The sequence below is a fragment of the Neomonachus schauinslandi genome, chromosome 8, assembly GCF_002201575.2.
Source record: "Neomonachus schauinslandi chromosome 8, ASM220157v2, whole genome shotgun sequence".
Lineage (NCBI taxonomy): Eukaryota > Metazoa > Chordata > Mammalia > Carnivora > Phocidae > Neomonachus > Neomonachus schauinslandi.
The window spans coordinates 103475049-103501747 of record NC_058410.1 but is presented as its reverse complement, the minus strand read 5'-3'; the positions used below and the strand labels follow the sequence as shown (position 1 = coordinate 103501747).

The 26699-nt window shown below is 39.4% G+C and overlaps 1 protein-coding gene across 1 annotated transcript in view; it reads right to left on the bottom strand.

The window, feature by feature from the left end:
* Window positions 1–2884, bottom strand: part of ADGRF1 (adhesion G protein-coupled receptor F1) — a 39552-nt gene extending 36668 nt beyond the window's left edge. Inside the window, exon 1 of the mRNA XM_021692067.1 lies at window positions 2799–2884. The gene's annotated coding sequence lies outside the window, so the exon portion shown is untranslated. The remainder of the gene's footprint in view (window positions 1–2798) is intronic.
* Between the last annotated feature and the right edge of the window lie 23815 nt (window positions 2885–26699).

The following is a 26699-nucleotide window of genomic DNA, read 5'->3' as shown; positions in this document are numbered from 1 at the left end:
GTATGGATCTGTTCCATTGTGACAAGCTACCTAATACTGTAAATTTATAGTAAACACCTGCTTATCCCTAAACAATAAAGGAACTTTTACGATCAGTTTTTTTATTTTATCTTATGATAAAAAAGCAACAAGTTTCATCACACTGTCCCCAGCACCTTTTTTAATGTTTGCCAAATTGATAGGCAAAATTTTTGTCTAATAGTTTTAATTTCCATGTCTTTGATTATCCCTAAGATTATGCCTTCTTTTTTTCAGATGTTTATTAACCATTTATATTTTTTTTTCTGGCTTGACTTTTTAAGTAAGCAAACAAGGAAATTATCTTAGACTTTATTTGAAGTCTTTATTTTAAAAGACTTTATTTAAAACAAAATGAAAAACTAGAGTTTCCGAGGTTTGTGGGCCTCAGAGATTAAAAACGGGCATTTGCACTGAAGACACAGAGACCCCACGGGGGCCTGAGAACCCCCATCAACAAGATTTAACTCCAGTTTGCACAGTTTGAGGGCTACATACCTCACTGCTGTTCTGTTTACATATCATTTATTCAACCGACTGAATGAATGCCATGAAATGCCAGAGCATTTTCACACTTATTAATTCTTATGGATTTTCATTTTCAACATCTCAGAATTCTGGGTTTCCGCCTGCCATCAGACAGGAGCCTCTGAGATGCTCTGTCATTTGTGCGGGGGTGGGGGGGTAAGAGAGCCTCGCTTCCCCACGGGTTTGGGTACCACGGTTGTGGATTTCAGCAAGCCTGGAACCTGCAGGGCGTGTCAGAGAGGACGTGTCAGGCCATGATGCTATAGACCTTTTGCACTATCCCTCCAAGTTTCTAGATTCTTTTCACAGCTGCTAAGACCAGGTATCTAGCTCATCTCGAACTGTGGAGACCCTGACATCCTGAGAGCGCTTCCCTGCTCACACACAACTCAAACTCCGTGATGTGTTTGGGAACAGGGTTTCCCCTTTTCTGTAGCTATGGGTATTTCCTGCCAAAGAACTTTAGAAAGACAACAAGGTAGAATATTGTTAAAGTTGCAAATACATGTTTAGATTGGGTGGAACATGGTTTCATTAAGGAGTGGCGTTCAGAAAAACTGAGAATTCAGTGACATTGTCCCAAGGATGCCACTTGTCCACCTTCTGAGCTCTTTCCCCTTGTGACACACCCCTACCACTGGTGACACCCATTAATACCCAGGACCCTCTTGCTGCTTCCAGTTTGCCCTCGCTCCCAACCAAAGTGCTAAAATCAGTCACTTATACCCTAGTTTAAATGAATGTGCTCATTTATTTTTTTCTAGGAGAATAGTTGCATTCCTTTAATTGTGGAATGAATGACATCAGAGGGTGTATGGATGCAAAAGTCTGGTGTTCCCCTTGCCTTCAGCACAACAAGAGATAAATCCTATGATGGGAACCTTATCCCTACTTGAAAAAAAAAAAATTAAAGAAATTTACTCTCTTTTTAGAGAGTAGGACATGCATACCTATGAGGCATGTCAACAACAATCCCCATCAATTTGTGGCTGTGCACGAAATAGAAGGGTTTGCAAGTCAACCTGAGAAGCCTCAACATGCATACATGTATTTTAAATCTTAATTTAAATCTTATTTTAAATCTTAATGCTTATTGCCACCATTCTGCAAATTAAGTATCCAGAGCACAAAAAGCTAAATAATATGCTCAAAGTTATAATATTTGCTAATAGTTGAATAAAGTATTATTTTTGTGGCCATTTTTATAAGACTGTTTTTAATTTTGGTTATGGTTGGATAATTAGCAGTGGCTCTATTACAGAAAAAACCATAAAAGGCTCTGCTAATATTCAAATAAATTATAGAATATATGTTTATCTATTTTTATTATTTCTTTCCTATCTCTAATTTCCCACCTATGTGTGTTATTATCAGGATTCCTTTAATGGATATTGTCATGGAAAAGCCACAGACATCATTTCTCCACATCTCTTCCAATTTGACCTTCTTTCTGTATTTTCTTCAGTAACTTCCCATCATCTATCTAGGATATCGGGTTTACATAAATAGATTTTTCTAAAAAAAAGAAAGGAAGGAAGGAAGGAAAGAAGAAAGAAAGAAGGAAGGAAGGAAAAGAAAAGAAAAGAAAAAGGGAAAAGAAAAACTGCCAATTTTCAAGGACTGTCAGTCAGAAAATACAGTGTATCGCTTTATATTTATTAGGGAGAAGGAATAGGGAAATGATTATAAAGGTCAATTTTTCGATTTTTCTAAGTCCAAGGAGGGAGTTAAGTTGGGAAGTATTTCCCAGATTTACACTGGTTCAGGCAAAGCTTAATTATGAATTCATCTTAAAGTGAAAATAAACTTAATCTGCTCAAACATATTTTTATTTTAAGAGATTGCTAAAGCTAATATGTTACTGACCAGTGGAAGTCGTGAAATTGATATTTTTAACACGTATCCCTGGTGGCACCTTCTTTATTCCAGTGAATCTACCTCCCAGGCACACCTGAAGAATAGGGGGTCCTGGGTTGTAATCCATAGAGAGAGGTGTGTGCTTTGAGTCAGGGAACTTGGAGTCTGCGAATCAGCAAATCATCTCAATTAATACAGGCACCAAGAGGATGAACTCTCTTGTCTCTGCTCATTGCTTTTTCCATTCTCTGTTCCTTTATTTAACCTTTTTCAGGAAATGGGATCTTGAAATCAGAGTTTTCCCCAGGGTTAGGGGAAATTATCTCAAATTAACAGATCGTACTGGTGACAGTAATACATATCCTAAGGAATCAAATCACAGATTCCAGGCTTACCTGGTGATTCCTCTCTTCACAGCCTCTGGGAGCCCTTCCTCCAGTGTACTTGCAGTTCAATCACTTCTTAATGCTGTTTGGAAAGACACGGCTAATTAATATCTGCACAGCGGCCCAGGGGCATTCATGCAGGTCCACTGATACCTAAGCAACTCCTGGTTCACGCAGCTGCCCTTGTAGGCAAAAAAGCCTAGGACACACCCCCTTCAAGAAGGAAAAGAGAAATGCTTTGCTGCTGACTCTCCCTCCCACTTGAAGTCACTACCAGGCTGGTATGAGGAAGGAGCTCTGAGTCCAAGACCTAATGATTCTTACCACCGACATACACAGATTTCTGAAACCACAAAAGGAAAGTGGGAGAAAAATGCTCTAGGGGAATGCAGAACACTTCTGCCCTAGATCTGTCTGCTACAAAATGCCGCTCTGTCAAGCTTTTGGGTCCAGCCTCAGGACACCCCTGGTCATACCCCATAAAGTAGGAGGAATGAGACCTTCATGTATCATTCAATTGGGGGAGGTGGGCAATTCCAAGGGAGTGAAGGGAGGGGCCATATTATTCTTCCTTTTCTTTCTCACTCAAAGCTGAAGAACCAACTTGGTTATTTTCCAGACAAAGGAAGCTCAGACCTACTGGTGGGATAATACAGAATGGGGGCCAGCGAAACAGAACAGCGTACATGCTAAAGGTGAATGCTTTCTGTACATTCTTTGTCCTTAGAAAACCTAGAACTAAACCTTTTTAACTTTTTAATAAATGTTTCTTTCCTTCCTAAGGACCCATCTGGTTAGAAAACTAACACTGTATTACAAATGACTTGAAGTGGTCTTAAGCCACTCCCTGTTTCGCAAATGACTTGAGCTGGCTCACAATGCCAGTGCACTAAAAAAAACTACATTAGAATAGAAATAGGGAGGGCACCTGGGTGGCTCAGTCGTTAAGCATCTGCCTTCGGCTCAGGTCATGATCCCAGGGTCCTGGGATCGAGCCCCGCCTCGGGCTCTCTGCTCGGCAGGGAGCCTGCTTCTCCCTCTGCTTCTGCTCCTCCCCCCGCTTGTGCTCGCTCTTTCTCTCTGTCAAATAAATAAATAAATTCCTTAAAAAAAAGAATAGAAATAAGGAAACGCAACCTATAAAATTCTATATAAACTACACAAACTACAAAAAGGGAAGCTATAAAAGTAGAGTGTCAATTAAGAAAAAGAATGCAAATAAAAACCTATGAGGTATCTACACTATTTTCTAAATTTGAAACGTCACTTTAGGAGCAAAGCTTCCTAGCATTTAAAGAAAAGGGGGGGGGTGCCTGGGTGGCTCAGTGGTTAAGCGTCTGCCTTCAGCTCAGGTCATGATCCCAGGGTCCTGGGATCGAGCCCAGCATCGGGCTCTCTGCTCAGCGGGGAGCCTGCTTCTTCCTCTCTCTCCTTATGCCTCTCCCCCTGCTTGTGCTCTCTCTCTCTCTCTCTGTCAAATAAATAAAATCTTTGAGAAAGAAAGAAAGAAAGAAAGAAAGAAAGAAAGAAAGAAAGAAAGGAAGAAAGAAAGAAAGAAAAAAGGTGAAGCTAATCAGGTACATTGTTCTTTTTTTTTTTTTTTTAAAGATTTTATTTATTTATTTGAGACAGAGAGAATGAGAGACAGCATGAGAGGGGGGAGGGTCAGAGGGAGAAGCAGACTCCCTGCCGAGCAGGGAGCCCGATGTGGGACTCGATCCCGGGACTCCAGGATCATGACCTGAGCCGAAGGCAGTCGCTTAACCAACTGAGCCACCCAGGCGCCCCCAGGTACATTGTTCTTACCACAAAAGAGGAAACATTCATCTTCTTAGGAAGGAGAAAATGATCTTCAGAGTACTAAATTCTAATAGAAATATCTTTTATAGAGTGAACAATACTCCTAATAAAATTGGAGCCCATAATTTCATGTTGAAGACCTTTTGTGCCAAGAAGGCCCAATCACAATGTGACCCTCTTGTTACTAACACCAGCTGAGCCACTTGGTCTTTGACACAGTTCTTCATGATCAAGTCAAAATCTGGTCCAGCGAAAAGTTGTCAAGAGAACAAGGCCTACTTGACCATCCCTAACTGTTCAAAGGCATCAACCAGCCTTTGTCCCCCACCAGCCTGGGTAGAATAGAGCTGACCTCATAATTTAATCAAGTTAATCCCATTCTCCTCTGTGCCCTTTCTGCAGGGTTATGCCTCTTTCCTGATCCACCAATTGTAAGTGGAGACCAAATACAAGAGTGGAAAGCTTCCGGAAGGACTTCACTCAGTTGATCCAATGTCTGAAGTCCTAGGATTAGATGCTATCTTTTCAGTTCAGTGCTGCTCTTTTCCTATTATCTATATTAAAGTATAGTGCTGCAGGAGCACAGAAGTCACTGATACCTTAGTGGGAATGTGTTTATAAAATGGGACTAATAATCTACTGATAACTTAGGGAGAAAAGTGGTTGTCGAATTGGACAGGGATAAAGGGAAGGAGTAAGGCAGACGAAATGGCCAGTCACTGTGGAGCTTCATGTGGGGAGGGCTTGAAGCTCACACAGAAGCTCTGTTACTGACCTCCAGCTCATTGTATTGTAAAGCCCAGTTACTTCCTAGGGGTTGACCTATGGCCCAAGGAACCGAAGGATCCCTATAGTTTCTTATTAAACCAAAAACATCCTAGCAGATAGTAGAAAATTAGGCAAACAATAGACATCAATAATTTCTTAAGCACATTGGTTTGGGGGAAAATCTGAATCCAAACAAATGAATATAGTTAATAGTTTGTTAATTCCATATTTAATGGAAGGAGATCATAGTGTATGCCCAATATTTATGTTGTTTCATAAATAGGGTGTGCTTTTGAATTACTGATGACTCACCAGTAAGCCACTTACCTCTTCTAGCTTCCTCTTAATGATCTACTAACACATGCGATGCTGAATTTCTCAATACTGCCTGGTCAGGTTATGGGGCTCTCCGGTCTCTGCAGAGGACAGAAAACAAAAGAAAGCAGCATGGATTTTGAGCACAGTGGTGGCACTGTGACATATCATTGTTCTGTGCCCAAGAAGAGCTGACCTTCTGTGAAGGCAGAGTTGAGGAAGCCTTGCTCCTCTGGCATAATTGTAATTCTCCTTCTGCTACGAAATCTCACACACACTCACCTGTGAAGCAGGAACAAGGTGTTCACCTGAGCATACAAAGGCAGCTAAACAAATGTGTTTTGGTCCATCTGGTCTACTTTACATTTCTTCTCTGGTAATCTTGACCACTGAGCTTCCTTGACTAGGCCGGGTCCAGAATCCTATAGATGCCCAAGAGAACAAGGAGGAAGACCAGAGGCTGAGGGAGCACTTTGAGACCTGCCATGTCATCTGTTTGTTTGTGTTGGTTTCCTGAACAGTCTGATGGCTTGGCTTCCCAGTGAAAAAGCAGAGTCACAGGAATAAACAGCAACAACCTGAGGCCCTGGAGAAAGGAGCTGGCAAACAGAATCATGGTATTGGAACTCGTTTTCTAAATCTCATCCCATCTTATCACTGGGTGTGAAGCAATATCTAAATGAGGTCAGTAGGTGAACCTAGAGAGGACTCTGGAGGACAGTGTGTATCCATCATAGGTGCTAGGCATTCTTTGCCCTCGGCCGTAGAGAAGCTCTAATCCGGGGGCTGCAAACACAATTGGTCGCCCTGAATGATATGGTGACTCAAGGGTGAGATAGGCCCTGAGCTGTTTCAGGTGGCTTCATTTCATATTGTGAAATGATTCAATGCAGTAAGAAATATTTCAGGGGTCCCTGCGGGGGCTCAGTCAGTTGAGCATCCAACTCTTGATTTTGGCTCAGGTCATGATCTTGGGGTCAGGGGATCGAGCCCCACATCGGGCTCTGTGCTCAGCACAGAGTCTGCTTGTCCCTCTCCTTCTGCTCTTCCCCCCCACCCCTGTTCGCACTCACTCTCTGTCTCAAATATGTAATTAAATAAATAAAAATCTTTAAAAAAAAAATACTTCAGGGGCCCGTGGGTGGCTCAGTCGGTTAAGTATCTGCCTTTGGCTCAGGTCATGATCCCAGGGTCCTGGGATCAAGTCCTGCATGGGGCTCCCTGCTCAGTAGGAGTCTGCTTCTCCCTCTTCCTCTGCTCCTCCCCCACTCATGCTCTCTCTGTCTCTCTCTGGCTTACTCTCTCAAATAAATAAAATCCTAAAAAATATATTTCAGGTATGGGGCGCCTGGGTGGTTCAGTCAGTTAAGCATCCAACTCCTGATTTCGGCTCAGGTCATGATCTTGGCTCAGGTCATGATCTCAGGGTTGTGGGTATGGAGCCTGCTTAAGATTCTCTCTCTCCCAGGCGCCTGGGTGGCTCAGTTGGTTGGGCAGCTGCCTTCGGCTCAGGTCATGATCCTGGAGTCCCAGGATCGAGTCCTGCATCGGGCTCCCTGCTCAGCAAGGAGTCTGCTTCTCTCTCTGACCCTCCCCGCCTCATGCTCTCTCTATCTCATTCTCTCTCTCAATAAATAATAAATAAATAAATAAATAAATAAAAAAGATTCTCTCTCTCCCCTTCTCCCTCTGCCCCTCCCCCCACTCACTCTTATTCTCTCTTTCTGAAAGAAAGAAAGAAAGAAAGAAGGAAAGATGTTTCAGGTATATATTTTTTAAAACCCTGAATGGAACAGTAGAAAGAAGAAGGGTTGAGTGTAAAATATAAATTATAGTGAAAAAGTTTTCCTAACTTATATGATAAGATTTTATCAAAACAGATATAGTCTCTTAACACTCAGAACTAGGACTTAAAGAGAGGTGGGCAGGGAATTACTAAGCTATTTGAGGATAAAGCTTAGTTGAAGGGAGTTATGAGAAACTGTTGGGGGAGTAGTATTTAATAATAATTGTAATACTACTTAGCCTTATAGTACATTCAAATAAACAGAGGGAGAGTTCACAAAACTATAGGAAGTATTTCCCCATTGGTATCAGAGAGAAGTGTAACAATCTACACACATGAACTCTGGCCTGGGCAGAAAACCAGAGATCAATGATCAAGCACGTAGTAACAGCTCACATTTACTAAGCACTTACTAAGTTCCAAGTACTGTTCTGAGCGGTGTCCATGTGCTTTTATACTCCCAGCAACCTGCGAAGCATTACCACTATCAACCCCATTTCCCAGGTGAGGAAATGGAGGTACAGAGCAGTTAAGTAAATGATGGGCCAGGGCACCAACCCAGCCTGCCTTCCAAGTCTGTGATCTGTTAACCTGTCTCTGCTGCTTCTCAAAGACAGATGAGAAATGCAAACAGGAGTATCCAACACTTCCAAAAATAACCAAAGAAAAGACAAAGGTGACATTATGTCTTAGGTGCTAATGAGACATAGCATCCTTATCGTCTTAACCTTCCGTAGTAAATTGCAGAGCCACCAAAGCCCTATAGAATGCGCATCTCCATTTCATTGAACAAGGAAGCTTCCAGTGTCACTAAAATCCAAGGCCTGGGTAAAGTTAGCAGGGCCAGGCAAAATTCCACCATCGCCTTTCATTGGTTCAGAGCGTACGGTAACTGAATGGCCAGAGCTAACACCGAGAGAGAAAGCATGGACTATGAAAGCAATGAACTTTGCTTTTTTTTCACTCTGCCCGTCTTTAAAGTGAGAATTATACAACATCAAGCATCGTCCTGTTTAAGCTCGGAGGACCTTCCTGGGGTGGCAAGGAAGGCACCGGCCAGGCAACGGAACACGTGCCCCTGAAGTCACGTGACGTGGGAAACCGCGCATGCGCGTCAGGGCAGCCTCAGTGAAGCTCCATCTGATACAGTTTACAAGAGTCCTGCTTTTACGATGCAGGTGCTAGAACCCCAGACCCTTAACAGTAAGACACACTTCTCCACTGGCCGATAGCAGCAGAAAAAAGGAACACAAACAAAGCTCCAGAAGAACAGTCAACGGTCTGCGGGATTAGAGGCTAAAACCCAACAGACTGTCACTCAGTCCCCCAGGGGAGACTCTCCCAGAACAAAATAAATCTGATTCTGTGCCTGGGCATTTTTGCTCTGACATTGTGGCTGTACTCAACTTTCTCATGAGGACAAACATCTGAAGATGTGGCCTGAGATTAAGACATTCTTTTTTGCCTGTTTTGTTTCTGTTTAGCAAACTGCCAATTGACCCCAGGGCTTCAGAATGTCCTTCAAGCAAAGGGAGACACCTAGTGGCCAAGACTCACATCCATGGAAGAGGCCACCTGTTGACAAAATCCCTGTAGGGTACAGAGATTTCGTTGCCATGAGGCTGAACTGGGGCACTTGATGAGAAGGGAGGAAAAAGAAGGAATGGTCTGAATCAGGTAACCTCTTAGACCCTGAGCCACTTTGTTCAGATGCAAGCTGAGTTCATGCATTCACCCATTTATTCATTCAACAAGCAATCGTGTTAAATATCGACTAGGTACAAGACACTCCCAGGCCATGGGGACCTCAAAATCTATATATACTGCCTTCAAGGGCCTTGTAGCTTAATAGAAAGACTAGGCCAGCACAATCAGTTAAAATACATTGTGATAAGGGCTGACCACACTATGTTCCAGTGGCCCATAGAAAAGGCACTTAAATGAATCCCCAAGGGTGAGAATAAATGTCTAAACCACAGGTCTCAGACTGGCACCCTGTGGGTCCCATCTGGCCTGCAGATGTGTTTTGCTTGGCCCATGTGGTGTTTTTAAAACTCTGAATTAGTTGCTAACATTTAAACATCTGGGGATTTCACATGAAAATCCAGATTTCAGCTTCTTTTGAAAACTGAGAAGATCTGACAACATTGTTTCCATATTCCTGTAGGGTGATATTTAACTGGATATGAGTAGGGGCTGCTTACTTCCTTGTTTCTTGTTTCATAACAACAAAGAACATACTTATTTCAATGAAACTAAGGTAGATTCATATGAACGGGGTACAAAAGTCAGAATTACAAGAATATACTAATTGGAAAATTAGTTTCTACTATGCCTTGCTCCACAGCCAACAAATCAGCACCTACAAAGGCCTTCACTATTATTACCAGTTAGAGATTGAATGTATCCCTCCCTCACCCCTTACACCAAAATTAATTTCATCTGTATGACAAATTTCAAAACAAAATATGAAACTACAAATACTAGAAGAAAACAAAAAAAGTTGTTTCCATTGTATTCTTTAAATAATGTGTTCATTTATGAAAAAGACCTTTTATAAAGAAAGATCATAACTCAGACATCACACAGGTTGGTATATGACTACATAAAAAGAGGGAAAAAATTCTTCATGGCAAAAAAATACAACAGCATCCAAATATAAGTAAGTAATGGGAAAAATATTTTTGATTTATATCATAAATGACTCTTTTTGAATATGTAATTAGTTCTTATAAATCAATAAAAAAAAGAACACAATCAAAGAGACAAATGGACAAACAGGAATAAACCAAAAACAGGACACAAATAGTTCTAAGATATATGAAAATGATGAAAAATTAGTTTTCTCCTCTCAGGTGGGAAAAAAAAAAACAAAAGAATTGATAATATTTTTGTAGGTAGAGGGAAACAGACAATCTCATATACAGCTGTTGGGTGTACAGACTAGTGATTCTGTATCAAATTTTAAAATGCACATATCCTTTGGCCATTCTACAGGCATCCATCGTTCTATTGCACTTCCCTTTGTTGTGCTCCACAGATAATGCATTTTTTACAAGTTGAAGGTTTGTGGCAACCCTGAATCAAGCAAATCTGTCAGCGCCATTTTTCCAGACAGCATTTGCTCATTTCACGTCTCTGTGTCACATTTTGGTTAATTCTCACAGTATTTCAAACTTTTTCATTATTATTGTATTTGTTACGGTGGTTTGTGATCAGTGATTACAACTGGCTGAAAACTCAGATGATGGTTAACAATTTTTAGCAATAAAGTACTTTTTCATTAAGGTATGTACAATTTCTTTAGACATAGTGTTATTGCACACTTAGTAGACTACAGTACAGTGTAAATGTAACTTTTCTATGCACTGGGAAACCAAAATTTTCATTTGACTTGCTTTATTGCTCTCTTCACTTTATTGCGGTGTAAGGAATCAAACTGGCAGGATCTCCAAAGTATGCCTGTCTTTCTAGAAATATAACCTACAAATAAGCTTGCTCATGTGCCAAATGATACAAATGTATCATTCAAATACATATCTATACACATATATCCAGGGCAGAATTATTTGCCATATGTGAAAATTGAAAACAGTATAAAAGTCCATCAATAGATGTGGTGGATTATATTTGTTTAAAATGTGTTATATGTTCAAAACATAAATTTTTTTCTTTGTTTTAAGCAACTGAAATTCTGAAATTGTTACTACAGTGTAAATTAGCTTAAGTTAATACAGAAATGGGTACCAAGAGTGGGACAAATGCTTTCCTAAGAGAAATCTGAAAGTAGCATTTGCTTCCTGCCTGGCGGATGGGAAGCAAGGAAATTTATTGGAAAAGAACAGAGGTGGTAGATGGGATGCAGTGAAGTCTTTGTGTGAAGCTGGATGGCAGGTAAGGTGCGAACCAAGCTGTGGCTTTAGGCAAAGAAGCTAGAATCCCTTTTAATATAACAGTGGTCTCCTGACAGGGCAACTCTCTTAAAAACATAGTTGCTTTTTTATCGATTTTATTCCAATTAGCTCTATGTGCCTCTTATAGTGTGACTAATAATAAGAAACATGTATTTGGTCTTGGTCCCTGTTTCTGGCACAGAGCTCTTAAAACCCTTGGAATTTCCTAAGTAATGAATGTGGTAAAATTGTCTCATGTTATGTTAAGGAGATGATTTTTGTTTAGCACCTAAGGATGAGGGCGCTGGTTGCCAGGAGAACCAACTAAGTGACTGAAGGATTGAAACGTTTAGGCTCACCCCTTCCAGGAAGGGAGAGGTGCTGGAGTTTGAATCAATCACCAATGGCAATGATTTTATCAGTCATGCCTGTGTAATGAAACCTACATAAAAATCCAAAAGAACAGGTTTCAGAGAGCTCCCAGGTTGGTAAACATGTGGCAATCTGGGGACAGTAGCACACTGGGAGAGGGCTCCAGCCATCTATCTGTTCCAGCTGGCAGGTCCTCAGTAATCTCCTTTTATAATAAATTGGTAATCTAGTAAGTAAAATGTTTCTCTGAGTCCTATAAGCCACTCTAGCAAATTGCACAAACCCAAGGAGGGAGTCAAGGGAACCTCTGATTTATAGCCAGTCGTTCAGAAGGACATGTAACAACCTGGAGCTGCAATTGGCATCTGAAGTGGGGGATGGGGGGGGGCAATCTGTGGAACTAGCCCTTAACCTACGGAATCTGGTGCTATCTCCAGATAAACAATGTCAGAATTGAGTTAAATTGTAAGTCACCCAGCTGGTGTCCAAGAATTGCTTGGACATGTGGGGGAAACCCATCCCCCCCACCCACTTTGGAACTGGATACAGAACTTTTGGTGCCAATAGCTATGCCCCCCCCCCCAATTCTTTTCCAGGCAGATACCTTGAGGGACTCAAGCGTCATGGGGACAGGCACACCTTTGGTCTCTTTTGCCTGAGCAATTTTTTCCAACTGAAAAGATTTACTTAGAACCACATTAATCAGATGTTTAAGCGACCAGGTTTGATGGCCATACCCGGACTTGTTCCTTGTCAGGAGGCTTAGTTGTAATTGGCCCTAATCACTGAAAGTCCATCTCGGTTATATATTTTACTAGTTAGAGGTAGGAATTAGTTGGGTCTTCTGTCTGGAATTTTTGTTCTTATTTTTCCTCTGTTTTACTCCTGCTTGAGAACCAGTCGTTGTTTTCTTGGAATATGTAGTATAAGCGGGCCAATAGCAGACAAATCGTTGCTAATTACTGCTTTTTTTCAGTTATCTAACTATTTGTTCCAACACCACTGATTGAAAAAGCTATCTTTTCCTCATTGTTTTGAGATGTCACTTTAATTAAATATGAAATTCCTATGTGTCTTGAGGTCTATTTACGGACTTTGTTGTCCTTTTCATTCATCTGTGTTTACTCAAGAACAAGCTCAACACTATTTGCTGTAGCTTCATGTTACATTTTCATATCCAATATAATAATTCTCCTCATTCTTCCTCTTCAAATTTTTTTCTTTCTAATTTTTATATAAACTTTAGAATAATTTTTCCATATAATTTTCCATAATTTTCCATATAGAAAATTTTTCCATTTTCCATAATTTTTCCATCCCAGACTTTAAAATCAGCTTGTGGGTCTCTCCATCCAACAAATACTACCTCCTTCAAAATCTATTTATTTTAAAGATTTTATTTATTTATTTGAGAGAGAGAGAGCATGCAGGAGCAGGGGAAGGGGCAGAGGGAGAGGGCAAAGCAGACTCCCCACTCAGCAGGGAGCCCAACTCAGAGCTCGATCCCAGGACCCTGAGATCATGATCTTAGCTGAAGGCAGACACTTAACTGGCTGAGCCACCCAGGCGCCCCCAAAATCTATTAAGATATTTATTGAGATCATGTTAGATGTATAGGTAAACTTGAGGATAATTAATCTTTTGAACGTTGAGCTCCCATAATTAAGAATATGGCTTGATTTTCTACTTGTTCAAACAAAATAGTAAGGAATGATTCCAACAAATATACAAGATCAATATGAAGAAACCTTCCAAATGTACTAAAGAACACAAAAGAGAATTTTCTAGTTACGTCCAAGGCTTGTGAGGTATGTGTGCATGCTCACATGTATCATTAAAATACAAAACAAAATTAACCTGATGTTGAGAAATATTTCCACTCCAGGATGATGTTCCATTGCAAGTTTGCCATGAAATTGCAAAGAGGAGCTTCTAGGATAAATGGGTAAAAAAAGATAACACCTTTAAAAAGAAATAAATTTCTTTCATAAAGAAAAGGTGGCAGGGGAGAGGAAAGAAGACAGGGAGACCGAAAAAATTCACTCAGTTTTGCTGCTCTGGCTATTTATGGTTGTTGCTGCTCCTTCTTTACGGCCTTGGGATATGTGCATTTGCAGACAGCTTCTATTTTCCTGCACACAGATGAAATGGAAACAGAGTCAGAGCATGCTTAATTATCCATCTATCTTTGTTACCCCCCTTTTTTTTGTTCCTCTTCCTTCCACCTCTTCCTCACCTTGGCAGTTCCTCTGCCTTGCAAGGCATGGTGGGGGAGGGTACTGCCAATGATGAAGAATAAATCCAAAACCTTTCTTTTGAAATATGTGTTCAGTGCCCAGGCAAGCATTGGTACTGATTAGTGACAACCTCTCTTAAAAGACTTCTTTTAACTTGACTCAACTCTAATTTTCAGACCTCAAAGCAGACTCTTATGTGGAGTATTCTCAAATTTAATGCTTCTTTCACATATTCTGTAAGCCTTTATTCATAAACTTGATCAAACACATTCTCACACTCACACTTTGCAAACTGGAGACCTGATTTATAATTTATCATATACAAAACTTTTTAACAAAAACTTTTAAAGAAAAAGCCACATAAACCCACATAGAGGATTTTAGGGGGTAGTATAAATTTATCTTTATAAACCTATATTCTTTTTTCTAGTTCCCTCTCATAACAGCAGCTCACAGTTAGGCAGCAGGCCAGAGTTTGAGATGCAGTTACTTAAAGTGGGAAAGCAAATTTAAATGACTCATCAAATGCTTGAACAGAATAAACAAAAACAAAAGCATGTTTAATTTACCAAGTGTATTATTAGTGGGGTTCTCCACAGAAATAGGACCAATAGGCTATCTATATATATCTACATAGATAGAAAGAGATTTATTGTAAGGGATTGGCTCGCGTGATTAGGGAGGCTGAGAAGTCAAAGGTCTGCCATGGAGACCTAAGCAAACTGATGTGTAGTTCCAGTCCAAAACTGAAGCCCTAAGAACTAGGGGAGCCAATGGTGTGGGTTCCAGTCTGAAAGCTGGCAAATTTAAGATCCAAGATCCAGGAAGAGTCTAAATCTGAGGCCTGGAAAAGACCAATGTCCCCACTCAATCATTCAGATGGCAGTGTTCTCTCTCTTCACAGGGAGGTCAGTATTTTTGTTCCATTCAGGCAATTTGCTCTATTCAGTCTATCAACTCAAATGTTAATCTCATCCAAAAACACCCTCATTCTCATTACAAGCTAACTAGCCATAAACATAGATGGTCCAACCCATGTTGTTCTGGATGTTTCATGCTACTCTTATGGGCCTCTATATGATTTCTATCACATTCTTCAAAAATCATAATATTGTACTTTTTTGTTGAGACTCATCTATTTAACCAACCAGAAATAGATAAAAATCAATGAGATATTGGGCATTGCCCAAAAACCATCAGGACATCAAGAGCTGCCATCCTTTGTCAAGGGTATGGAAAATTTCTGACACTTCATCTGGATCACCTTAGCCACCCAGATCCCACAGATAACTCCTTTGACCTTGGTAGCTGTCAGGTAATTGGACACATAATACATGAAGAATCCTATATTAAATCCAACCTCCCCAACAACTGACGAGCTAGAACAACATCTGGACACTTCAGGTTCATTCAACAAGCATCAATACTGTGTTTACCATGACCCAACATTTCAAGAGGTCTCCAAGGGCAACATCTTTTCAGAGTGAATACTTGGGTAGGCAGAATACACTGAGAATTATTAATGTCAGTCCTTCCTGACATTAAGGCACTTTAAAGTATTGGCTTGCCTACTAGATACAAGAAACAAAATCCAAGGGAAAGAGAAGAAACTTTATTCTGAGAGTAGACTATTTCAGGTCTTTGGAAAAGAGGTGTAATGATTCACAGAACAGGTTTCTATATTAAGAAACAAGGAAAACGGCCAATCAGAGAAAATGTGAGGCTCCACCTTAATGGTGAAATTCAGCAGTGAATTTCATTCAGGCACAACAATACCTGTACAATTCCCCGCACTGACTCATGGAATCTGCTGAAGCAGCTTCTCCCTGTGGTTGTCCCACAACAAACAGACCACAGTGCTTCCCCTAACCACCCACCCCCTGTGCCACCTACCCCTTCCTAGGAGACACAAATAATCTTTGAATGGAAATAACCAAGGTAATTCTGCTTATTTCACCTCCTAATTTCACGTTTATGGAACACACTAGTTCCAGGAAATACTTTGCATGTATTTTCTCAATTAAATTTCACAACACCACCTGTGATGGGTTCTATTTTTTTCTTCTATTTTATAATGATGAAACTAAGGCTTTGAAAGGTTAGCCAGCTCATTCAAAGTCACGGAATCAGTGGAAAAGCTGACTCTGGAAATTAGATCTGTCCACCTTGGGTTCCTGAGCTTTTCCTTATTTATCTTTGAATCATGCCTTAATGCTTCTCTGTCCAAATTTAGAAATCATGAGACTTTAAGTGTATGGTTTAAAGTAAAATTTACCAGTCTTGGGATATTTCAGAGAATGAAGTTCCCCCATCTGTGCAATGCATAAAAGTTTCTGGACCCATTGGTTAAAAGAAATGCCACTTCAGAGATTTTCTTTGGGTCCCAGAACATAAATTTAAATGACCGCTTTAAATTCTTAAAAGGAGTTTGACCATTTGAGGAGACAATAGGAGCCTTGAGTCTAGCTGTTTTGTAACTTTATTCAAAATCATATGGCTGAAGTTTTTTTTCTTTGTTCTTTTTTCCAGCTTTATTGAGATATAATTGACATATATCATTGTGTAAGTTTAAAGTGTAAAAATGTGATGACTTGATATATATGTATATTGTGAAATGATTACCACAAAATAATTTGATTTAACTAACTCACCTTGAGAACTTCTTGAGAGGACTGAGGGAACTGGAGAGAGTTTCTTTAATTACTGAGGGACTTTACTGAGCTAAATGCTAGCAATCCCTACCCTTGGGGGACATACAAATTAATAAAGGATATGGACAAATAAACAATAATAGTGTAACCACCTCACCCATCATAACAGGAATTTGGGTCTAATAAGGCTGCTGGGTGATAAGCAGACTCAACCAGGTCATTTCACTAACCTTACAATGAGCTGACCCTCCATCATATGAAACTGAATTTGGGGGTTCTCATTTATGTTGTTACAGCCGAATTTTCTATAACATTAATATAATAGCTAAGTGTTAGATCAGCAGATGCCCAAAGAAGTACTGAGCACCTAACCCATGTCTGAGCATAGAAAATGTACGTAGATTGCACCCATTCTGCCAATCAAATCCACTCCCCATTTCTTTCCAGAACTCCCTCTTGTCTCTCCTATTCCACCATGAGAAGCAGATAGTGCAGGGGTTAAGAATAGGGGCCCAGGGGGACAACTGCTGGTTTTGAAGCCAATTCCACTTCATCGGCTGACGATGCTAAATAAGGCATTTCACCCCCTAGACTCATCCATAAACCTACTTCAATTCATGCCTCCCTCAGAGGGTTGCTGCACAGATTAAATGGGAACAATATATGCAGAGTACTTTGCTAACAACTAGCATAGAATAAATGCTTAAAAAAATGAGGCTTCCTCGAATGAATGTCCATTTCCTTCTTCTCCATCTCATCGAGTCCTACAGAGAATTAAAAGCTTGCATCAAGTTCTTTTTTCCATGACTTCCCTTAAATAATCAACACCCCCCACTTAAGCCTTGGATAATAGGCTTATTAGATTCTGGCAATTCCTACAAAGGAGTTGGGGCATAAGGGGCAAACAGGCAAGCACTATTTCCAGAGTGTTGCTCATGCTGTTCCAGGTTGGCCAGGTTGCCAGGGTGTTCCCAAGAGGGGAGCAGTGGGGACCAAAGACCGCATTTCTACCTTACCCTCTTTCCCCTTCAATCTACTGGCTAGTCATATATTCTAAAGTAAGGCCAGGTTTGGTTGCTTACCTATAAAATGGACAGGATCCCATTTCCCCTAGCTGAAGTCAGAAAGCTGAACCATATCCTAATTGTAAGGCCTCTTTCACCTCCAATCTGAGATTCTCCTGGCACACGTGTGCTGGGTATGGGAGGGTACATCACCCCAAAGCCAGGTGACCTGTACATCTGGCCTCTCTAGAGGCCTCCATACCCTCCAAGTGAACAGGACATGTTGTTCTTACTTCCCTCCAATCCCTCCAAAATCTGGACTCTCTTCGGTCAGGCCATGCGCCAATAGCCACTAGAACCCAGGCTGCCAGCAGGGCAGTGCCCAGGGCTCACTGATGTAAACACTGATGAGGAATGATTGAAGTTTGGCTCTGCCTGTCCCCTTCTGTGCTATCTTCAGCCAAAGGCCTGCAGGCTTTCATCTGCTGAGCTGGGCAGTATTAAACAACAACATTATTCTTCCTTCCTGCCTCAACGGCCACCCCTCCTTCTGGCTGCTGTCTCAGCTAGGACCAAACAGGCCCTGCCATTTAGACCTCTTGTAAATGGGGAGGATTCTGGAGAGACAGCCTGCTTCTCTAATTCTCGACTTTCTTTAATACTGACCTTGTGACTACTCTCCAGGAAGAATGACAAACAGACAGAAGAGGGGACTGGGGACTTCTTTTGGCTGGAGAAGGAAGTGATTTATGATTGAAGAGTTCTGATCCAATCTGTAACCAGGCAAGGCCTGTCTGCCTCCAGGTCTTCCTTAGACAATCCTGGAGAAGGTCCCTGGTGAGAGTGGCCAGCAGCCCAATGCCTATGCTGTACCTCACACACACAGTGGGCAGGCAGCTGTCTGTGGAGGCCGTTATCAGGGCACTGCATACAGCTATGTAGGTTATGTCTTCCCAAAGACACCTGGCACAGTCAGGGCTGAAACTCAGCCTGGTCTCCACTTCCCAAATCATGTGCCACATCTGCCTAGACAGCCTGCCTTTTCTGATTTTAACAAAGGCTCTATAAAGGCTAGCATGGGCCCTATCTCCACTCAGTGTGTCTGTGCCTCTTATCGGCCATGCTGGGTAGATGTGCAAATAGAAGATCCATAACTTGCTATCAGCTGGCTGCTCTCTCACATTCCTACCTCCCTGTGCTATGACTTTCTTCTTCTTCTTCTTCTTTTCTTCTTCCATTCCCTCCCCATTCTCCAGTCATTTTCCTTTTCCTCTTCTCCTTTCCCATCCCATCACTTCCCCTTCCCCCTCTCCCTTTCTCCTCCTCCTTGTTCCCAATCTATTGTTACATACTGAATGGCCAGATCCTTCTAAATACTCAGAAACACTCTGGAAGGAGGGAGACAGGTAACAGTGAAAGAGAGCCACAGGAAAGAAAGTCTTTGTATTCGGAATACAACCTTGTTTCTTCTCAATTTATGGCCTTGGGCTTAATCACAGGTCATTCTGGGAGATGGCAGAAAATATCAGGAGGGTATATTTAAGAAACTTTGACTGGAAAGAACTTAAGGAGGTTATTTAACTCTGCCCTACAGAAATTGGTAGACACAAATGGTGAGAGCTAGTATATCTGAGTTCTAGTTTCCTTTCTAGTTGACTGCTGTGGTAGGCAGAATAATGTCCCACTTTCACCCTGGAGATGTCCAGGCCCTAACCCCTGTCAAAACCTTGAATTTAACACAGTAAGACCCATATCAGACTTCTAACCTATAGAACTGTGAGATAATAAATGAGTGTTAAGTCATTAGACTTGGGGTAATTTGTTTTAGCAGCAATAGAAAACAACTGCCAAAGACCTTTGAGAAAGTCAAATAATCTCCATTGCTTCAATTTTTCCTTCTATAAAGTAGTGTTCTGGTTGTTATTGCTGTCCATCCAATTAGCCCAAAACTTAGAGGTTTAAAAAATAAGCAATTATTTTACTCATGCATTTGTGAACAAAGATTTCAGAAATGGTGCAGCTGAGTAATTCTGAGTAATTCTCTCAGTCACTTGCAATTAGATATTATTATCTAGGGCTGCAAGTATCAGAAGGCTTGCCTGGGCTGGACAGCCAAGAAAGCTCACTTCCATGGCTAACATTTGATACTGGCTGTTGGCTGGGAGCTCAGCTGTGAAGGTTGACTGGAGTGTCTACTTGTGGCCACCCCATATGGTGGACTCAGAGTAGATGGAGCATTTCAAGATAGTCGGGCAGAAGATGCACAGCCTTTTCTGACCTAGCCCCAAAAGTCATGTGTCTTAGTCAGCTTGGGCTTCTATAATAAAAGTACCATAGACTTGATGGCTTAAACACAGAAGTTTATTTCTTAGAGATCTGGAATCTGGGAAGTCCAAGATCAAGTTGTTGGCCAATTTGGTACATGGTGAGAACACTTTTCCTGGTTTGCAGATGGACCCTTTTTTTTTTCTTACTGTATCCTCACATGGCAGAAAGAGAGAGGAAACCAGCTGTCTTGTGTCTCTTTGTATAAGGGCACTAATCCCATCATGAGGGCTCCACCTTCATGACCTAATTACCTCTAAAAGCTCCATCTTCAAATACCATTGCAATGGGGATTAGGGTTTTAACATATGAATGTGGAGGGATACAACACTCAGTCCATAGCATTATGCAACTAGAAATCCTGGATAATACACATAAAACAAACATAAGGAGGCCCTGAAAGGTAAAGAGAAGAAGGCAGACCCACTAGGGACCTCCGGACCCAAAATATGACATGTTGTGAATCCCTTGTGTTTTCTTTTTGTTTCATATATCCCAGACATGGAGCCAAAGAAGGGGGTAATCCAGGAATGCTAACAGATGCAATCACAAAAAGCCCCAAGGAAAGCCCCAGGAAAAGGGCAAACTAACAAGGCAGAAAACCTTTAAACAATGATCATTCTGTTGCAGACAAATACAACAGAAAAACGGGTCCTACCTCAAATCCATGCCAGCAAAGGCAAAATGGGGAGCCTAGTCTTCCACTGTCACCAGGCTGTAATGAGGAACCCAAGACCTCCTGCCAAGGTGGTGTCAGAGAAAGCTGAGTAGGGAACTGGGACATTCCTGCCTGGTAGTATAAGTCCTGTTCCCTCTCCCACTGGTGTCAGTAGAGACACATGGGTAGTGGCAGTAATGAGGCATTGCTTACTTACTCTTGTAGGGGGGGTGTCAGAGGAAGTATAGTATAGAGTCAGGACTTTCACCAGTGCCCAATTGTAATGAGACCACCCCCCTCCATGGTGACAGTAGAGGCCACATTGGAAACAGGAACAAGGCAATCCTACCCCCGTCAGCCAGGGAGGTATCAGTGGTAGCTTAATGTGGAACCAGAATAACAAGGAGCCCCTCACCTTGAGTGTCAGCAAAAACCAAGTGGGGAACCTGGACTTCTACTCCTACAGGGCAATAATGAGGGGCTCCTCTTTTCTGCCAGAACAGTGTCAGAAAAGGGCAGCTAAAACAGAAAGTTTAAATAAGTTCTATTGTCTCGTAATATAATGCTCAAAATGTCGAGGTTTCAGTAGTCAATCATTTGTTATATCAGGAACTGGGAAGATCATAAAGTAAATTTAAAAAAAAAAACAATAGATTCCAACATTAAGATGACAGAGATGTTAGAATTATCTGACAAATATTTTAAAGCAGCTATAATAACAATGTTTCAATGAGCAGTTACAAACATGCTTAAAATAAATGAAAAAGGAAAAAAAAGTCTCAGCAAAACAATAGAAGATATAAAGAAGGAGCAAATGGAAATCTTAGAATGGAGAAATAAAATAAGGAAAATAAAAACCCAATGTATAAGATAAATAAGTACTAGGGATGTAATGTACTACAAGAGGACTGCAGCTAACACTGCTATATGATATACAGGAAAAATTAAGAGAATAAATCCTGAGTTCTCATCATAAGTAAAAAATTTTTTTCCTTTTTCTCTTTTTTTCTTTTTATTGTATCTATATAAGAAAATGGATGTTAGCTGAATTTTTTGAGGTAATTATTTCACAATACTTGTAAATCAAACTATCATGCTGTATGCCTTAAACTTCTACAGTGATGTATGTCATTATTTCTCAATAAGACTGGGGAAAAAACTCAAAGTATGAGTTCAACAGTAAAATAGAAGGCACAGGGGAAAGAATCAATGAATTTGAGAATAGAACAATAGAAATTACCAAATCTGAACAGCAAAGAGAAAATAGACTGGAAAAACAATGAACAGAACCTCAGGGACCTGTGGGATTATAACAAAAGATTTAATATTCATTGGAGTCACTGAAGTCTCAGAAGGAGAGGAGAAAGCAGGCAAGGCTGAAAAAGTACTTAAAATAATAATGACAGAAAACTTTCCAAATTTGACAAATGACATAAATTTACAAATTAAAGAAGTTGAGCAAATCATAATAGGATTAATCCAGAGAAATCCACACCAAGGCACATCAAATTCAAATATCTAAAAACCAAAGACATAGAAAAAAACCTTAAAAGCAGTTAGAGAAAAATGATATTTTACCTACAGTGAGAAACAATTAAATGACAGTTGATTTCTCATCAGAGACTATTAGACCAGAAGGAGACATTTTTCAAGTATTGAAAGAAAAGTATTTTATATCCAAAATATATATATATATATCCTCAAGAATGAAGAGCAAATCAAGACATTCTCAGATGAAAGAAAACTAAGAAAATTTATCAATAGCAGTCCTACCCTGAAAGGATGGCTAAAAGAAAGGCTAAAAGAAAGTCTCTAAATAGAAAGAAAACAATCAAATAAGGAACTTTGGAGCATCAAAAAGGAAGAAAGAATCTGGTAGCAAAAATATGCATAAATACAATAGACTTTTCTTCTTTTGAGTTTTCTAAATTATATTTTAATGTTGAAACAAAAACTATACTGTTATTTAATGTAGTTCTAAATGTGTATAGAGGAAATATTTGAGACAATTATAAACGGCAGTGGGTAAAGAGACATAAAAAGCAGTAGAGCTTCCACACTTAACTCCAACAAGTGAGCCGAGTGTGTTATGTATATATACACCTAACACAATCACTAAAAAAGATCTACAAAGAGATACAGTCAAGAACACCATAAATAACTAAAAATAGAATTATAAAAATATTCAAGTAACCCAAAGGAAGGCAGGAAAAAAGAAAACAGAAATGATAAGGCAGAGAATAAACAGAAAACCAAAAATAAAATGGTAGGCTTAAACCCTATCATAGCAATATATTAACTTAAATATAATTGGTCTGAAAACAACAAACAAAAGACAGAGATTGGCAGAATGTAGTAAGAATCATGACCCAACTATGTGCTATCTACAAGAAACTGACTTCAAAATATAATTGTATAGACAGGTTGAAAGTAAAAGAATGTATATTATAGAAATATTAAGCAAAATAAAAAGCAGCAGTGTCTATATTAATATCAGATAAGGTAAAATTCAGAGAAAAGAAATTATCAAGGACAGAGAAGAGCATTACAAGAAGATAAAATTTTAATCCACCCAGAAAACAGCAATCTTAAATGTATAGGGACCAAAGAACAGAGCTACAAAGTATGTGATGCAAGAACTGAAAGGAGAAATGGACAAATCCACAATTATAGCTGGAGATTTCAACATCCTTTACTTAGCAACTGATAGGACAACTAGACAGAAGGGCAACAAGGATAAAGAAGAACACAACACTATCAACCAACAGGATCTAATCAAAATTTGTAAAGCACTCCACTCCACAACAGTAGGATATACATTTTTCAGGTGCCCATAGAACACACACAAAGATAACCCATATCTTGAACAATAGGGCAAATCTCAAAAAATTCAGAATAATTGAAATCATACAAAAAATTCTCTCCTACCACACTGTAATCAAACTAGAAACCAAAAACAGAAAAATTACAAGAAAATCTCTAAACTTCTGGTAACCTAACAATATATCTTGAAACAATCCATGGTCCAAAAAGGGAGTTATCAAGGGAATAAAAGAATACATTAAACTGAATGAAAATAAGAAGATAACATGTCAAAACTTGTGGGACAGAGTGAGAGCGATGCAGAGAATGTTATAGCAGTAAATGCATACCTTATAGAAAAGTGGAAAAATCACACATCAATATTCTAAGCTCCCATCTCAAAAATCTAGGAAAAGAAAAGCAAAATAAACTAAAGCAATTGTAAGGAGGGAAATAATAAAGAAAAGAGCATAGATCAATGGAACTAAAAACAAAAATAATAATGTCAGTGAAACAAAGATCTGGTTCTCTGATAAGATCAAAAAAACTAACAAACCTGTAGCAAGACTGATTTAAAAAATGAGAAGACATAAATTACCAATACTAGGAATGAAACAGGGGATATCAGTGCAGATACTAAAAGAATAATAAAAGTAATAAAAGAATAATAATATAACACTACAAACACTATACACATAAAGTTGACAACTTAGAAGAAATGGATCATTTCTCAAAAAATCACTACTCACCCAATTTGAAATAGACAATTTGAATAGCCCTATAACTATTAAGGAAATTGGATTTGTAATTTAGACCACCACCACCAACACAAAAAAAAGTCTCCAGATCTAGATGATTTCACTGGAGAATTCTACTAAATGTTTAAAGAAGAATTAACATAAATTCTACAGAGTCTCTTCCAAGAAATGGAAGAGGAGTGAACACTTCTCAGTTTGTTTAATAGAGATAGCATTACACAGATACCAAAACAAGACACAGAATTAAAAAAGAATTATAGATTAATATCCGTCATGAATATAGACAAAAATCCTTAACAAAATATTAGCAAATAAAGTGTAACAATATATAAAAAGTATTATATACCATGACCAGGTGAAGCTTATTCCTAGAATGCCAGACTAGTTCAATATTGAAAAACCAATCAGTGTAACCTACCATATTAACAAGTGAAAGAAGAAAAATCAAATGATCTTATCAATGGATGCAGAAAAACATGTTAAAATTCAACATCTATTCATGATAAAAAGAAATTAAACCTCTTAGAAAACTATAAATAAAAAGAAATTTCCTCAGTTTGATAAAGAATATCTACAAAATGCCTACAGCTAACATTAGGCTTAATAGGGAAAAATGGTGCTTTTGTCCTAAGATCAGAAACAGGGCAAGGATATCCACTCTCATCACTCTTGCTAGCATGATGCTAGAAGTTCTAGCCAATGCAAAAAGGCAATAAAGGAAATAAAAGGTATACAGACCAGAAATTAAGAAATAAAGCTGTCCCTATTTGTAGATAACATGATTGCCTACATAGAAAAGCCCAAAGAAACTAAAATACACACACACACGCACGCACACACACACACACACCCCCCACAACTGTTTGAACTAATATGTACATTTAGCAAATTTGCAGAATCCCCATGTAAAATCAATTGATGTTTACATAAAATTACAATTACAATATGTTTACAATTATCATTAGGAGTAACAGTATACTGGAACTCTCTACTGTTTCCTGAAACCATATATGATTCTACAATTATATCAAAATAAAAAGTTAATTTAAAGAAAGCAAATGTACACATCATGCAGCAATGCAGGGTAAATAAGTTTTTAAGAAAGCAAACAACAAATAAAATTTATGCAAACTGACTTCTACCAGTTCTGTGGGTTCCAAATGAGTCATAACACCATTCTACATTCAAGCAGAGGGGAATTAGACTCCACCTATTGATGAGGGCATAACAAGGTCACATTATAGAAAGGCATGTAGAAAGGGAGATGTTGTGGCCATCTTTGGAAAACCCAATCCAAGAGTGTTATTTATCACCATCCTTTTTTTTTTTTTTCCCCTTCTGGAAAAGGGCTGGAGAATAAAGGAATAAATTCTTTTGCCTTATTTTTATCATACCCTTTCTCTTTCAGAAGTATTCTCCAGCTCCGTTTATTTACATCTCTGCCTTCTTGGACTGTTTTTCAAAAACTTCCTGATGTTGAGATGGTTGGCTGGAGCGTTCTGAATGTTAATTCTGGGATGTAAGAACATATACAAATAGGTACTAATGGTAGGTCTAAATCTCCTCAAAAAACGTGTTTCTGAAAAGGTAAATTGTGTTTTGTAAATTAAGTTATCTCTTAAAGTCCTTTAGGGGGGCGCCTGGGTGGCTCAGTCGTTAAGAGTCTGCCTTCAGCTCAGGTCGTGATTCCAGGGTCCTGGGATCAAGCCCCGCATCGGGCTCCCTGCTCAGCGAGGAGCCTGCTTCTCCCTCTCCCACCCCCCCCGCTTGTGTTCCCTCGCTCACTGTGTCTCTTGCTATCAAATAAATAAATAAAATCTTTAAAAAAAAAAGTCCTTTAGGAAACTGTATTATCAAAAAGATTTTATGATCAAATTTAATAAATGCTTTCATATGTCTTCCCTGAATTTATGTGTTAAATTGTTCTGAATTCATCAATTTTACAAAAAAAACAAAGTATATACTTTATGTATTTGGCAAAATTTTACCACTATTTCCTTTAGGATAAGGGACCATGTGATTCCTGTTTCCAACTCTAAGGCCCCTCCATCTTTGTGTTCACCATAATAATGTGAATTGTTTCTCCAGTAGCAATGAAGAATTTGGGCAAATCCATCCCAAGTTCTTCACTGAGTTCTTTCTGCTGTACTTACCATAATCTGGGGGTGGTGATGCTTTTATAATCTATCATCTGTTGAATAAATAGATAAGAGTCCTGGATAAAGTGAAGGAAGAAGTTATGTTCTGCTTAAGTCATGCTATTTGTTCTATTTATAAGATGAACCAAAGACCTAAATATAGTCTTTTGCTTAAAGTAAGGTATAGCTGAATCTCTACCAATGATTTCATGAATGAGAAAGTTTCCTGCCTCTCCAGTACCTGTAATTAGAGATAAGGTTTTAATTGCAATTATCCTCAGGAGAGAAACTCACTATCTTGAATTCACACTAATAAATGACTACTCACAGATTATTTTCTGAGATATTTGGAGTTGGGCTCTAATATGTAGATAGCATAGGGAGAGATTAAGTGGTAGACCAG